Below are 17134 nucleotides of genomic sequence, written 5' to 3'. Positions count from 1 at the left end.
TTGAGACCTGATTTGTGACCTAGGATGTGATCAATTCTGGAGAATGTTCCATGGGCACTAGAGAAGAATGTGTATTCCGTTGCTTTGGGATGGAATGTTCTGAATATGTCTGTGAAGTCCATTTGGTCCAGTGTGTCATTTAAAGTCTTTATTTCCTTGTAGATCTTTTGCTTAGATGATCTGTCCATTTCAGTCAGGGGGGTGTTAAAGTCCCCCACTATTATTGTATTGTTGTCAATGTGTTTCTTTGCTTTTGTTATTAATTGCCTTATATAATTGGCTGCTCCCATGTTCGGGGCATAGATATTTACAATTGTTAGATCTTCTTGTTGGATAGACCCTTTAAGTAGGATATAGTGTCCTTCCTCATCTCTTATTACAGTCTTTGTTTTAAAATCTAGTTTGTCTGATATAAGGATTGCCACCCCAGCTTTCTTTTGGTGTCCATTAGCATGGTAAATGGTTTTCCACCCCCTCACTTTCAATCTGGGGGTGTCTTTGGGTCTAAAATGAGTCTCTTGCAGACAGTATATTGATGGGTCTTGTTTTTTAATCCAGTCTGATAGCCTGTGTCTTTTGATTGGGGCATTTAGCCCATTTACATTCAGGGTAACTATTGAAAGGTATGAATTTAGTGCCATTGTATTGCCTGTAAGGTGACTGTTACTGTATGTTGTCTGTGTTCCTTTCTGATCTTTGCTGCTTTTAGGCTCTCTCTTTGCTTAGAGGACCCCTTTCAATATTTCTTGGAGGGCTGGTTTCATGTTTGCAAATTCCTTTAGTTTTTGTTTGTTCTGGAAGCTTTTTATCTCTCCTTCTATTTTCAATGACAGCCTAGCTGGATATAGTATTCTTGGCTGAATATTTTTCTCGTTTAGTGCTCTGAAGATATCTTGCCAGTCCTTTCTGGCCTGCCAGGTCTCTGTGGATAGGTCTGTTGCCAATCTAATATTTTTACCATTGTAGGTTACATATCTCTTCTCCTGAGCTGCTTTCAGGATTTTCTCTTTGTCTCTGAGTCTCATAAGTTTTACTATTAGATGTCAGAGTGTTGACCTATTATTATTGATTTTGAGAGGGGTTCTCTGTGCCTCCTGGATTTTGATGCCTGTTTCCTTCCTCACATTAGGGAAGTTCTCTGCTATTATTTGCTCCAATATATCTTCTGCCCCTCTCTCTCTTTCTTCTTCTTCTGGGATCCCAATTATTCTAATGTTGTTTCATCTTATCGTATCACTTATCTCTCAAATTCTGCCCTCGTGATCCTGTAGTTGTTTCTCCCTCTTTTTCTCAGCCTCTTTATTTTTCATCATTTGGTCTTCTATATCACTGATTCTCTCTTCTGCCTCATTTATCCTAGCAGTTAGTGCCCCCCATTTTTGATTGCACCTCATCAATAGCCTTTTTGATTTCGACTTGGTTAGATTTTAGTTCTTTTATTTCTCCAGAAAGGGTTTCTCTAATAACTTCCATGCTTTCTTCAAGCCCAGCTAGTATCTTTAAAGTCATGATTCTGAACTCTAGGTCCGACATCGTACTAATGTCCGTATTGAGTAGGTCCCTGGCTGACGGTACTACCTCTTGTTCTTTTTGCTGAGGTGATTTTTTTCGTCTTGTCATTTTGTCCAGAGGAGAATAGATGAATGAGAGAACAAAATGCTAACAGGTTTACAACGTCCCCAGCAAATATACTGTATACAAATCAGAAAAGACCTGAAACCAGGGGAAAAGAAAGCAAAAGAAAGAAAAAAGAAAGAGAAAAAAAAAAGAAAAAAAGATAAAAACAAAAACAGAACAATAAAAAAAAAAGCAGAATGTGATCAAATATGATCAGGCTAGTGCATAGATCAGTGCCACACACTAGATTTTGGGCGTATTTTGGTCTGTTAGAAAAAAGTGCCTCCTAAAATTTTAAAGGAAGAAAGACATATATGTACAAAATAAAGGTTGATACAATGAAGGGATAGAAGATGACTGTAAAGATGAAAATTATAAAAGATTTTATAAAAGGACTTTATAAGATAAGAAGTTGTTTGAAAAAAGAAAGAAGATTTAAAAAAAAAAAAAAGAAAAAAGGGAGAGAATGTGATCAGGCAGGAGACTAGAACAGAGCCATACACTAGTGATTTAGGGTATATTTTTATCTGTTAGAAGAAACTGTATCTCAAAATTTTAAAGAGAGAACAACTTGTATATATATGCCAAAAATAAGGGTAACTACTATGAAGGGATAAAAATATGACTCTAAAAATGAAAAATAAAAAGTTTTTTTTTTTAAAAAAGAGATTGATAAGATGTTGGTTGAAAAAGGGAAAAAGAAAAAAAAACAGTTAACAAAAATTAACTTTGATGAACTAATGAATCATGGTAAAAAAAAGCCATGAATTCTATGTGCAGTATTCCCCTAGCGCTGGAGTTCTCCCGTTCTCCTTGATCGCTAAACTTGGTCTTGGCTTGCTGGCTGTTCGTGCTGATCTTCTGGGGGAGGGGCCTGTTGCTGTGGTTTCCAAATGTCTTTGCCGGAGGCTGAATTGCCCCGCCCTTGTCGGTCCGGGCTAAACAAGCTGCTCGGGTTTGATCTCAGGAGCTTTTGTTCCCTGCAAGCTCTCCGTACAGCCTTGGAGGACCAGGGCAAAAATGGTGGCCTCCCAATCTCCACCCGGAGGAGCTGAGAACTCGGGGCCCCGCTCCTCAGTGCGCCCCCAGAGAAAAGCAGTCACTCCCTTGTCCCCGGTCTCCGGCTGCACTCCGTGCTCACCCGGCCTGTGACCAAGCGTTGCCATCTCTGCACCCGACCCCATGTGGAGTCTCCAAACCCAGCAGATCCCTGCGGTGCGCTCCCGCGCCGCTCCTCCCCGGGGGAGGAAGGGGAGTCTCCCCGGCTCAGCCGCTTGTTGGGTCCCTGCTGGAGGAGCAGTGGCCCGACTGGGCCGCGGATCACAGTTTATGGCAACCCCGAACTGAGAGCCTGCGCCTCGGCTCCGTCTCTGCAGCCGGCTTCCCTGCTCCGATACCTGGGAGCTCTGGCGCACTCAGGCACCCCCAGTCTTTCTGTGACCCCAAGGGTCCTGAGACCACACTGTCCCGGGAGGATTCCACACCCTGCTTAGCCACTGCAGCGACGTCCCTCAGCGGAGCCGACTTCTAAAAGTTCCGATTTTGTGCTCCGCGGCTCTAGCACTTGCCAGAAGCGGCCGACGGAGGCCCGTCCCCCACCGTCTATCCTCCCAAATATCACCTCGGATTCACTTCTCTGCACGTCCTACCTTCCAGTAAGTGGTCGCTTCTCTGTTCAGATAGTTGTTGCTACTCTCCTCTTTGATCTCCTGTTGAGTTCGTAGGTGTTCAGAATGGTTTGATCCCTATTCAGCTGAATTCCTGAGACCAGACGAAATCTAGGTCTCCTACTCCTCCGCCATCTTGCTCCGCCCCCTCCGGTCTGTGGCAATTTTAGTATGAATGTGTTGGAAAGTCAAGCTTTGCCTTTGTCTCGGCTTCTGTTTCCACCGCGACCCAGCGACTCCGGGCCTCTAGGTGATTCTTATGCCTGTTGCATTTGAGATCTCACCTAAGAGTTAGGTGGGAGAAATTATTGAGAACGGGATCTGATTTTTACTTGGGCTGCTGGCATGAGTCAGAAATCATCTGATGAACAAGTTAAAAAGGAAAACACTGGAACTCAGGTCAGAAATTAATGACTATGGGGAATGATAAAATGAAATAAAACCCAGCCATGCAAAATATTTACCCTAAAGGAAATATTCCTTCATAAGCTGATGTTTTCTATTATTTAAATATCTTCTAGAGATTTCATTATGAAGGTTAACTGAAGCCAACAAGTATTCAGAATAAGTTTTTAATTTAGATGACAAAAATTGCCCTAAACCTCTCTAAAATATATTTTATTAAGATTTCTTGTACTTTAATACTATTATCTGTCCTTTATCAGCTTAAAGTAGGGGTGGCAGCATATACATTTATTATATTTTGTATGTCTTATGTATTTACTAAAAAATACATTACATATGTAATAGTGTATTATATATTTTAAAAGCTTAGTGAGTATGTTTTTTTCAATTAACAATTGGGTCACATCATCTTGTTTTTTTTAATTTACAAAAACAGTGGGACAATATACTTGATAATGGAAATTATTCTGCAAAATTGTCAAGTATTGACAATGAAGAACTTGCATGAGATAAACTGACCAGTTTAACATAACAGTGATTGAATATTATAAGACACTTTATTTGATAAAATAACTTTTATCACTTTTATTCTTTAGGTCTAGTATATTAAATGAAAAGGAGTAATTTTTTTAAAGTAATTAAAAAAAGAATGGATTTAAGAAGTGAGAACATTTGTAAAGGTCTTTATTATTGTCTAATTTCAAAGAAACAACATATGATTTTAAAGTTGGAGAGCTATTAATCAATCTCTCCCATCTTAAGTACTAGAGAACTGAAACCTGGATAGATCAAGTGCTTCCACGATTCATGGGTTTTCTTGTCATACTGAATGTCCCTAAATATATATCAAAGCTGCTTATTTAAATTGTCACCAGTTCTATAGTTTATTATATGCATTTCAAGGGAAAAATCCACTTTATAATAATAGTCTTTCCTTGATGTGCTCTACAGAAAACATAATTAGTATGTGCCTAGAAGTTTTTCGATTTCCTTTGAAATTATAACTTGAAAAGCACAACTATAATCTTAACCATTACCACTTTCTGAAGAAAATTTTTAAATCTCCCCTTCGAACAAATTTGAGGAAATCTTAGTTGTTTACATGCACAAAAATCAATAGGTGAATTAAATAAGCAATAACACCATTGTTCTAGTTATTTTTAATGCATATGCTCTTTCATTATGTAAACAGAATTACATAGTCCTTTTATTAAAACCAAATCTTTTTAGTTTAGGAATGATTTTAGGAAGCTGTTAGGATCAATGGAGAAATTCTCTACCATTTAAAGCTGCTATAAAGTTGACACAGTTCAGACATGAGGAAAAATACATGTTTTTGCTTTAAATATAAAGATAGAAGGCTGGTTAATTATGACAAATGTAAAGGGAAAAGTCTGACATCCTTGTGATTTGCTCCACTTATTCCAAAATTCCTTAAGTGATAGAGTTCTCCATTTGCATTTGGCTTACACCTTGACTTTGTTTAAAAAATATTTAATCTTCAAAATATGGCCAATAAGCAGACAAATAATGAGCGTCAAACTCCATTCCTGCCCTTGGTCTTATAATGATCATAAAGTAAGCCACTGGTATAAGTAGATAAGATGAGGGTCAGAGTGATGAAAACAAAGTTCTATTCTTCCCTAGTTTTATCCCCCACCACAATAAAGTGACATTTGCATCATCATTGCCACCATTCTCTACTTCCAATCCTTCAGCCAGTCTATTGCTGATTCTACCTCCAGCCTCCAATCTGTTGTTCTTCATTTTAAGTCCAAAACAAAATCATACCTTTTCAGGTCTACTTTAGAATTTTCCCAAAGTTTCTTCTCATTTCTATTTTTATTGCATTTTTATCCATGATCGGCAAAGATTACCACCAGTTAAGTCTTTTTTTTTTTTTTAATTGAAGTGTAGTTGTCATACAACATTATATTGGTTTCAGGTGTATAACACAGTGATTTGACAATTCTATACATTACTCAGTGCTCACCACAGTAAGTGTAGGCACTATTTGTCACCATACATTTTTACAGTATTATTGACTATATTCCCTATGTTGTACTTTTCATCTCTGTGACTTCTTTATTTTATAACTGGAAGTAGCTGGAAGAGAAATTAAGAAAACAATCCCATTTACAATTGCACCAAAAAGAATTAAGTACCTAGGGATAAATTTGGTCAAGGCGTTGAAAGACCTATACTCTGAAAACTATAAGACACTGATGAAAGAAATTGAAGACAACACCGCCAGTTAATTCTTGCCTAAAATCTTTCAGTGACTTCCCTTTACAATTAAATTACTTATTTTACAATTTAATTTACAATAATTTACAATATAATTTACAATTAAATTTCTTATTGATTTACCAGGTCTGCGTAAATTACCAGCCTGTTTTCCCAAATGTATATCATATCATTCTACATTTTGTTTACTTGGATGTTCACCCCAATCTTCTATTTGTCCTCCAACATACCAAATTCTCTCACCCGAGTCTTTTGCAGGCTTCCCCCTAGTCTTTTTCCTGGTCTTTGTAAAGTATTTTCCTGGAGTCCAGAGCTCAGTAAGTAAACCTCTTGAAACTATTTTGCTCTTGGTTTCCTGAATGTCTAATATATCGAAGCATAACAAGAAAGAGTGGCTTAAAATGAATCTTTTATATCAATTATCTAGAATAGAAAAATTAGGCAGAAAACTGAGAGCAGGAAGGAGGCTTATTAACTGTATCTTTCTCAGCCTAGACAGCCAGAAGACCAAGATGGAGATGTTTCAAGTAGTTGTAGTTGCATTTCGAGTGGTTATGGTTACATGTGGTTACCATGTAGAGGAAGATTAGGAACTATACACTGGGACCTCCCCTTTATTCTTATATCAAGGTAAGTGTCACCTAAAACATTGGAAGATCAAGACAGTAGGAGTAACCTTTGATTATCTTATCAAAAATAATTACATCCACGTGCAATATTGTATATTATATATTTCTAAGTGCCAGACACTGCATTAATTCTTAGAAGTTTACATGATTTCTGAGAGCATCCATGTGAAATAACATGGCAATTTTACAGTTGAGAAAACTGAGGCTCAAATCTACTGAAACATGATCAACATCACATGGTCTCAAAAGATATAAATTTGGGTTTGTCTGATTGCAAGTCCTGTAATCTTTCTAGTAACTTTTTCTCCCTTTTAAACATAATCATAGGCAGTATTTGCTCTTGTTTATATGTTAATGAATAATTTTCCATACAGCCTTTTAAAAAATAACATTTTGAAACTCCATCCATTGTAATAGTTTTACTGGAAAATACTAAATAAAAAAGCAAGTTAATTGCTATATGCCTGAAGTATTATGTGGAACACAAATATATAATCATGTACCTGCTTGTTTACTTCGTATCTTGCTGCTCTTGTTATCTTCTCATGCTCTTTGCCTATGCTAACTTAGCAATTCCACATCTCTCTTTCATGCACTATTAAGGTCATTGTTTATTAGTGGTTTGATGTTGAACTTGCATATTTTTCTGCATATCAATATCTGACTGCCTGTATCTGTTGATTTTTCAAGGTAACTTGCTTTCTTTCTCTCTTTTTTTTTTTAGAGGCTAGTCAATCCTTAACCATATCTCATCTATAGAATTACATCTATATGGTCACTTGTAATAACTTTTAGGCTACCATGTAAAAGAAACAGAAAACACAGCTCTACATTAGCCACAGTTTCCATTTTCTTGGATACATACCTAAACTTGGATGGTGACTTTACAAACATTGCTAAGTTTATATATTTAACTTTATAAATTAAAGTTTAGTATACGTACAGCCAAATGTACATGAACTTAAATGTAAAACCCATTGTAAGATCAAAAACTGAGTACCTGTGCAACCATCACCCAGGCCAAGACAGCAGGAAGTTATCAGCACCCCAAGAAGTCACCTCTCAACCCCAGGCAATCATTACCCTCTCCCTCCTATCCAACATAAGCAATATCCTCAACTAATTATTAATTAGTTAATATCCTAATTAATAATTCTAAACTAACACTGAGCCTACTTCTCCCTTTAATTGAGACTCATGAATTATGCTACTTTTGAGTGTTATTTTACTCAGAATTGCCCTTATAAGATCCATCCATGTTGTAGCATAAAGCTGCATTTCATTTATTTTCCTTGTTGCATAGTATTTCACTTTATGAATATGGTTACGGCATCCATTCTACTACTGATAGACATTTGAGTTATTTCTAGTATGCTAATTCTGAATAACACTGCTTAGAACAATCTTAAATAATCCTCTTTATGTACATAGTTCTATTGGAGACAGACCTAAGAATAGAATTATTGAGTTGTATTATATGGATATATTGGTGGTTGCATGAATTAATAGTCCTCTGACAGTGTTTGAGAGGGCCTATTGCTACTTATCCTTCCCAATAATTGATTATTACCCGTTTTATTCTGTTTGTCAGTCTAGTAGATTTGCAGTGGTATTTCATTGTGATTTCAATTGGTATGTCTCTGATTTCAAGTGAGTTTTAAGAATGTTTTCATGTGTTTATGAGCCATTTGGGTATTGTTTTGTGGAGTACTATATCTCTTGATTTTTTTCTACTAGGTTCATCATTTTCTTATTGATATTAGTGAGTTATTCATAATTCATCCATATGCAGTGACTATGCTTCCTTTGTTGGTTACATGTACTGCAAGAGTCTTTTCTCATTACTGTGTTTGCTTTTTTTTTTTTGCTTCAATGATTTTTAATTTTCATGTAGTACAACTCATTGATATTTTCCTTTATTTTCAGCAATTTTTGTGTCCTAACTAATTAATTGCTCAATACCACAAAATCATGAATATATTTTCCTGTAGTATGTTAAAGCTTCATGTATGTATACATGTATGGTTGTATCCTGTATTAATTTATTTTTGCATTTATGATCAGATATAGAGTGTACTTGGTATTTATGTTTACATTTATCTGTGGTGTGAGGTAATATTCAAGTTTCATATTTTCTATACAGATACATTTTCTGAGCACTTTTTATTAAAAACATCGTCCTTTATCCCAGATCAAAATGTCTATTATTTGATGAATGACTTGGCTATTCTAAGCCCTTTGCATTTTTGTATAAATTTAAGACTCAAAGTTTTAATTTACGTATGCACTCATTCACATACACACACAGATATATACACACAAAGCTGCTGAAACTTTTATTGTAATTGCATTAAATGTAAATAAGTTTTAGAAGAATTCATATCTTCAAAATATCTTGCAAATAGAATATAGCTTGATTTATTTAAAACTTATCAATGGCTCTCAAAAGTGTTAAGTTTTCTTAGAATCCTGACAGCTTTATTCCTAAATATACACATATTTGTGTATGTTACTATGGTGAACAGTATCATTTTAAACTTACTTTGCTGACTTTTGCATAGAGAAATATAATTAAATTTTATACAGTGACTTTGTGTCCAGTGACCTTGCTAACACTCATTTTCTAATTATTTTTCGTAATTAAATACTGTTATTTTCTAGTTATCTCAATAATTTTAGCTTAATTTCTCTCTAAATAGAAAACATACTCAGGTTTCAATTTTTAAAAATTGCTTGAGATTTCCTTTATGGCTTACATACAGTCAGTTTTTATAAATTGACTTTTTAAAATATAAATTCTGCTGTTAGGTATAGTAACTTATGTGTAGTAACTTTCATAATAAGGTTGTCCAAATCTCTGTTCTTACTCAGCTGCATTATCTACTGTCCACTCTCCATTATCATTGTTTTCTTCCCAGCCCCTTGTATGTCACAGAGGATATGCTGGGAGCTACATTTCCCAGAATTCTGAGTAAGAGGCTCACTGAAAGTGAGCTGTGGTTCCTCACAGATTTCAATGATACTGCCTCATCTACTCATTTACCTGCTCATGTCTTGAGGAGTTCTGGGAACTGTATGTACTATGTTATAGATATTATCTGAGGTGTGGATACTACTATAATTATAAAGAATGGCAGCTGGTCAAGAGCTTCACAACTCTAAATCACCTCATTCAAATCAGAATTGTCATGCTTCAAAACTAGGATTCATTCCTGCAAAAGGTCAGTATTTGCCTACTCTATCCCTAATTTTGCGGTTGGGCTCTACAAAGTCCCCAAAAAGTGTGTGCACAATTCTCAGTTGTCTCTCCTCTTGACAGACCTTGTACTCTAAAATTGGTTTCCTTAGTTCTTCAAGGCTCCTGTCCTCTAGCTTATCTCTTCCAGACTCATTATATGTTCTTATTGCAAAAGCAGCTCCCAAACTGGACTCATCTACCTGGATTTCTTCCCTTCTCAGATCTTAGAACCATACATTTTAGAAAATTGCTAGATTTTCAAGACTTTTAAGCAAATTTGTTGTTCTATTTAACCACTTTTTCCTAGTTATGCACAGCAAGACCGAGTCTAGATTTACCTAGTCTGACATTGACAGGAAAGGAAGCCATTTACATTTTCTGTTCAACATGCTTTGGAGCACATCAAGTAAATACATGTTTATCATTGTGGGAAAAAAACTTGAAAAAAACCTTGTTTTATGGAGACATAGACTCTGCCATTATTAGTTATAGCTGTAGATACAATGCCCAGCAAAAGTTAAAAAACAAAAGAATTGTTTTACATAATTTACATTTTAATCTATATTCATTTGAATTTTTTAAATAACTAGCATTTAACAAGTTAGTAACAAAAGGTATACAATTTTTTCATTATTTACGATAACCAGGGTATTATAATCATCTTTCTGGCTTATCTCAACTTTTAATGCTAGTAATTGGTCACACATATACAAAAGCTCAACTGTCCTAGATTATTGCCAAGTGCTGTAAGTCCTCCTAATAAGACTCTCCTGGGTATAAAGATATGCCAAGTTACCTCAGTCTTACAGTTTAAAAATAAGGATAAATGATCTCCTTCCTATTTTCTTAAAAAATAGATTTCATTTCTCAAAAATAGTCCTCATACTTTGCCCACTATACTGGCACTGATAAATTGCATATCTCCTATAGTCAGAAGAAACTGAAACATTTCGATTTACTTTTTAAGGATATATTTTTAGCCTAGCATTGTTATCTAACAATAAAAAATCTTGCTGCATTAACCTGCAAGAAGATTAGAAAATCAAAATAAATTTGATAGAGAAGAAAAGGAACTTATTAATTGACTTGTCCTATTGAGACAAACACTTATTAGACTTTGTATTAGAAAAAAAACATGGCTATAAATTTCTTCAAAATTTTTTATATCTGTCAGTGTACAAAGAAATTGCTAAGTACTACATGAATCCTTACATTTTACAAAATAGGGAGTAATGTGAGCAAAACGGTTGTCATTCACTCTAAGTTTGATAGTGAAGTGACTGCACTGATATATAGATACATAGGAAACAATTATTCCTTGTTTAAATCAGCCAGACATTTGTTTAAATTCTACCTTCTTATTCATGTAGAAGTATATTTTGACAAAAGGATATAAAGCTCTAATGGGCTTTGCTAATGTTCATTTAAAAATACTTTTAAAAATTTCATCTAGGCGATACTTCTTTTGTTCATTTTGTCCCAACCACTCTGCCTTGCTGTACCTCCAACCAAGTATGTTCTCAAGTAGACATGAGGCATTTTGTTTGTTTTCTCTGCCTGAAAGCTGCATTACTCAGAAATACTTATGGCTCCCTCTATACTTTATACATGTCTCTAGTCATTTTTTTTACCTAAATTGAAATTTCTTCACCATTCGCCTTCTCTATTTTAGTCTTCCTTTTCCTTTATTCTGTTTTATTTAGCTTCTTGACTATTATCACTCCTTACCATGATATACATGTGTTTATTGTCTATGATCCTACACTGGAATGTGTTTTTTTTAATCTTTTTTTTTAAGATTTTATTTATTTATATGAGAGAGAAAGAGCATGAGTGAGGGGGAGGTGCAGAAGGAGAAGGAGAAAGAATCTCAAGCCTATTAGTTCTGAATTATAATATCACCTTTCAGGGTGCCTGGTGGCTCAGTCATTAGGCGTCTGTCTTTGGCTCGGGTCATGATCCCAGGGTCCTGGGATCGAGTCCCACATCAGATTCCCTGCTCAGCAGGAGGGCTGCTTCTCCCTCTCCCACTCCCCCTGCTTGTGTTCCCTCTCTTGCTGTCTCTCTCTGTCAAATAAATAAAATCTTTTAAAAAAATAACATCACCTTTCATACACAACTGAATACTGAAATACAAATTAAAATTGAGATGTAGTGCATATATCTTTCAACAAACTGAAATGCTGAATTAGGTAAATATACTCAGAACTGTTTATTTCATAGTATCTCATGATAGCATTTAACTTCCTTATCAGAATTTGCAAAGCTTACTCTTTGGACTACCCAGAATTTCCACAAAAAAATTTAAGTTCTATTCTTATTACAAAACTAAGTGCTTTATGTTTCCAATCTCACTGACAGAATTGGAAAACACAAAGTGATTGTTAGATGCTAAAATAATGTTTCACCTTTATGTTATGTTTTAAAGGTGTTATTTCTAATGGAGCTGCGTTTTTGTTACCTGTTGTATAAACAAGTTGTTTCTTGTTATTCCTTAGGATCTAAGTATGCTCCTAATTCCAGAAGCATTCATTACATGTAATTAAAAACAATTCATGTATTTCAAAACTGAGATTGGTTACGGTATGGGAGGAAAAGTATTGTAATGGGAGTGGGAAGGGATCTTTCTATTCTCAGTTATGAAAGTGAAGAACATTTTGTATGAATGTGTTTATTGTGAAATCCCATAGTTTTGCTTTGTCTTCCATAAGGTATTTATGTAAGTAAGGCCTCTATCACTTTGGTATGAATGGGTTTTGTGGAATAAGTCATTCATTTCTTATCTTTGGGCATAGAGAGATCCTACCACTGGTTGTATTTTTTAATCCATTTGGTCATGAGTTCTGCTTCTGTAAAACTATAACATGAATATTATTAATTCATAGACAATTTGTGATGATAAAATGAGATAATTGGGAAAAAAGTCCTTTCACAACGCAAGAAATAATGCAGGATTTCCAGCAATGATAGATGAAAGATGTAGGCAAAACTTCTCTTAAAAACAAAACAAAACAAAACAAAAAAAACAAGCATAAAACTGTGCAATATTGGGGCATCTGGGTGGCTCAGTCAGTTGAGCATCTGACTCTTAAGCATTTGACTTTTGATTTCAGCTCAGGTCATGATCTCAGGTTCATGAGATCAAGCCCCATGTTGGGCTCCCCTCTTAGCGCTGAGTCTGTTTGAGATCCTCTCCCTATGCCCCTCTCTGCTGCTAGTGTGCTCTCTCTCTCTAAAACAAATAATAAAAAAATTAAAAGAAAACAAAACAAAAAACTGTGCAATATTATTCAAAGCAACCACGCCAGGACTCTGAAAGTTGACCAAAGGCAAAAACAAATTGAGAAGAATTTATTTATTAAAAAAAAACAAACCCAGAAACAAAAAATAAAACTACTAAAACCTCTGTCTGAAAAACAAACTGAGGGTTCTAGAGGGGAGGAGAGTAGGGGGATGGGTTAGCCTGGTGATGGGTATTAAAGAGGGCACATTCTGCATGGAGCACTGGGTGTTATGAACAAACAATGAATCATGGAACACTACATCAAAACCTAATGATGTAATATATGGTGATTAACATAACAATAAAAATTAAAAAAAAAAAGAAAAACAACCAGGCTCTATGGTCTTCTTGCTTGGGGCTGCTCCTGTTGTTGCTCTTCCCCTTCCCACTGCTATCAGCACTATAGTTTAACCAGGTGTGGCTGGCCAAGAAAACTAGCAACTTTGCTGACAAAGGCAGCTGATTTGATTGGGAGCACACTGAAAAACCATGGCCTACTGCATAGTCAGTAAAGTAGCAAACTAAGAAGGAAGCAAGGGTAGAAACCTGAGGCTCTGCTAGCCTGACTGAGGTTGTGGACTTGACTGGGGAAAGTGGCAAACAGCCAGACACTGAAAAAGGAGAACCTAGAAATAAAAGGACCCTGGAAGCAAGCAAATAAGGTCTCTGCACATCCTTGGCTGACTAGAAAACAATGGGCATGCACAGAAGAGACTGACACGGACCAGAAGTAAAAGCTAAGAAAAGGGGTGCCTGGGTGGCTCAGTAGGTTAAGCGAGTCTGCCTTTAGCTCAGGTCATGATCTCAGGGGCCTGGCATTGAGTCCTGCATCCGGCTCCCTGCTCAGCAGGGAGTCTGCTTCTCCCTCTGCCCCTCCTCCCAACTCGTGTACCCGCGCTCACTCTCACAAAAATAAATAAATAAAATCTTGGGGGGAAAAAAAAAAGCTAAGAAAAGTCTGAAAATTGCTCTAACCCTGCCCCCAGCCCCAGATCCATCAGCTGGGGGGTGAGTAAGACTTAGGAACATGAGTTAGCACAGCTTCTGTCCAATAACTGCCTGACAGGTAAGCAGACACATGGAATTCTGGCCTTATGATAAAAGGAACAGAGACATACTTAGTAACACTTTCGTTGATTTTAAGATATTCATTTTTGTTGGGGCACCTGGGTGGCTAAGTCTGTTAAGCGTCAGACTCTTGGTTTCGACTCAGGCCATGATCTCGGGGTTGTGAGATCAAGCCCCGCATTGGGTTCCCAACTTGGTGTGGAGTCTGCTTGAGATTCTCTCTCCCTCTCCCTTTGCCCCCTGCTTTCTCCTTCTCTCTTTCTAAAAAATAAATATATCTTTTTAAAATATATATATATTTTTTATTGATAAAATTTTGTTTCTATGGCAGGAAATTTTTTTAAACTATATAATAGGATTCTGAAGGTGTTCAGATGACCTACAGAGGTTGTTTAGTCACTGCCTTTGAAATAATTTAACTTCTAACGCCCAAACAAATATATAGGGATCAGCAAAAAAAAAAAAAAAAGCAAATCAAATTAACAGAAAGAAGTTAATCTTACTCATTTTTACAATGACTGACTATAATTTTTCTGAAGCTGAGATACATGAAAATTAGGATAGTTAACTAGTTAAGGCCACTATCTAACTGTATGAACTGTACACTGCTTTGTACATTGTTAAGAGTCATGGTATTCTGTGAACGAGTAAAACAGCTGATGAGAGCATTAAGATCATCATCATTCACCATGTGAGTCAGGTTATTTTTGTAATGTCATGGTCATAGACTTGACTCCAGCCCAACCATAGCTTTTGTTCCAAGGATAATATAACTAAATGCCAAGACAATCTCAAAATTTTCCCAGGAGACCAGCATTACCTACATTCTTAAATAAGCATAAACATTTTTATATAGTCAAGAAATCCTTATATTCAATATTTTATGTTTAATTGTGTAGGCAATTTTACTTTAAGCAAGTACTATTTATTTATTTGTTTGTTTGTTTGTTTATATAACCTTGTATGAGATGTTCATATAGCATCTAAGCCTTGGATCTTCAGGCTTCAATCATGACATCCAGGAAAATCTTCCCACTAAACAGCATAAGGCTGGCATCAACTTTCTAATTTCCCACCATGCCCCCAAAGAAGTTTTAAATTCAGAAAAGAAAAAAAAATAATCTCAGCTACCTAGAAACACAAACTACATTATACACATTGCTATCTAAAATCACCTAATTATCTAATATGAATAAGCCAATGACCTGCTGTATTCCCAGGTCAATGTATTTTCCTCCTAGTATCATCCTTCATTGACAAAAGCCACTCCTAACATAACATTCTGTGGTATTTCTTTTTTTTTAAGATTTTATTTATTTGAGAGAGAAGGAGGAAGAACGAGCACCAGTGGGGGGAGAGGCAGAGGGAGAGGGAGAAGCAGACTCCCCGCAGAGCAGGGAGCCCAATGCAGGACTTGTTCCCAGGACCCTGGGATCATGACCTGAGCCAAGGCAGACGCTTAACCGACTGAGCCACCCAGGCAACCCATTTTGTGGTATTTCTTATGCAGGAGGAGATACTTCTGAAAAGTTGGCCTCTGCCTTTTTCTCAGACAGTTTGATCTATATTTCACAGCTCCAAGGGAACAATTTGGCAGGGTACACAACAAAATTGGCTCCCATTTTCTGGAAGTTTACATTCTTAGGAAAACTTAGAGACTTTCCCAAGGAGGTGAAAGGAATAAACAAACCAAAAAAGGGCTTCAGAGGGAAGCAGGTGACTTGAAATGATGAAAGAAGGATTTTCTCCAGATTATATGGAGATTTCCTTGGTCTGAGAAAAGAAAAAAGGGAGAAATTTTCAGGTCTAGAGCAATAGGAAACCAGAACCTGCTTCATAACAATGCTATGGGCAGTCAGCTGGGGATACAAGCACCAAGGTTTTACAGAGAAATTATTACAAGTTGAAGTTCAAAACTCAATGAAGATTTCTATGTACAAAGAATTTCACCAAAATGACAAGATAGCCACAAGACCGAAAGAGAGCTTATGTGCAGAATATCTGGTGAGCTGTGTAGATAGATAACTAAAAACCACAGCCACCTCTGCCATCAGACACTGGTAACATACAGTGTCTTAGAATCAGGGTAAAAGACAGGAGGAGACAGACGTAACAATTACTGAGCTCAACTATAAGGTCAGCGCAAGAGAATGGGGGCTCAATTGAAAAACAATAAAGTTATAAGAAAACAAATGATACTTCTATAGCTTATGGACTGATATTTACACCTGATATGTATTTTTTAGTTTTGATTTGATCATTGATTATATATTAATTTTATTAAATTACAAAATATCGACTATATAAATTTCATGTAAATACCTAATAACAAAACCCTGTAGACTTAAGTACGTATTTGTTCCTCTTTCTATCTGTGACATTAAAGCTGATTAACTCTTTGCTTTTATTTTTTATTTTATTATTTTTTAAAGTTCTATTTATTTATAAGAGAGAGAGAGCACGCATGCACAGGGGAAGGGGCAGAGGGAGAGGGAGAGAGAGAGAATCTCAAGCAGACTCCGCACCAAGCGGGGAACCCAATGCGGGGCTTGATCTCACGACCCATGAGAACATGACCTGAGCCAAAATCAAGAATCAGAGGCTTAACCAGCTGAGCCACGTTTTCAGTGCCATTTTAAAAGCACTAAAACAAAAAGGATTGACTCCTACATCTTAACCCTTACAGATATATTTTCCACACAGATTAAAATTTGATAAAATGGAGAATGCCTTTTCTTAGAGGAATCCATTTGGCAAAACAAAAAGGAAAAAGGACAATTTGGATATGATGAAATATATTCTTCACATTCTGAAAATTTGGACAGATGGAGGAAAAATTAACATGAAAAGAGTGGATATTCCTAGGACAGAAATGCTTTCAATTGAGCATAAATTCATAAGCCTCTAAAAAGCTGAAGATGAATTCACTTGATTACTCTCATCAAATAATTAGAAATGGTACAGTGCTCTCTAGGAGAGA

The sequence above is a fragment of the Callorhinus ursinus genome, unplaced genomic scaffold, assembly GCF_003265705.2.
Source record: "Callorhinus ursinus isolate GAN/ISIS: 27379988/994484 unplaced genomic scaffold, GSC_fseal_2.0 scaffold14, whole genome shotgun sequence".
In the NCBI taxonomy this organism is placed as follows: Eukaryota; Metazoa; Chordata; class Mammalia; order Carnivora; family Otariidae; genus Callorhinus; species Callorhinus ursinus.
This window is presented reverse-complemented; position numbering follows the sequence as displayed.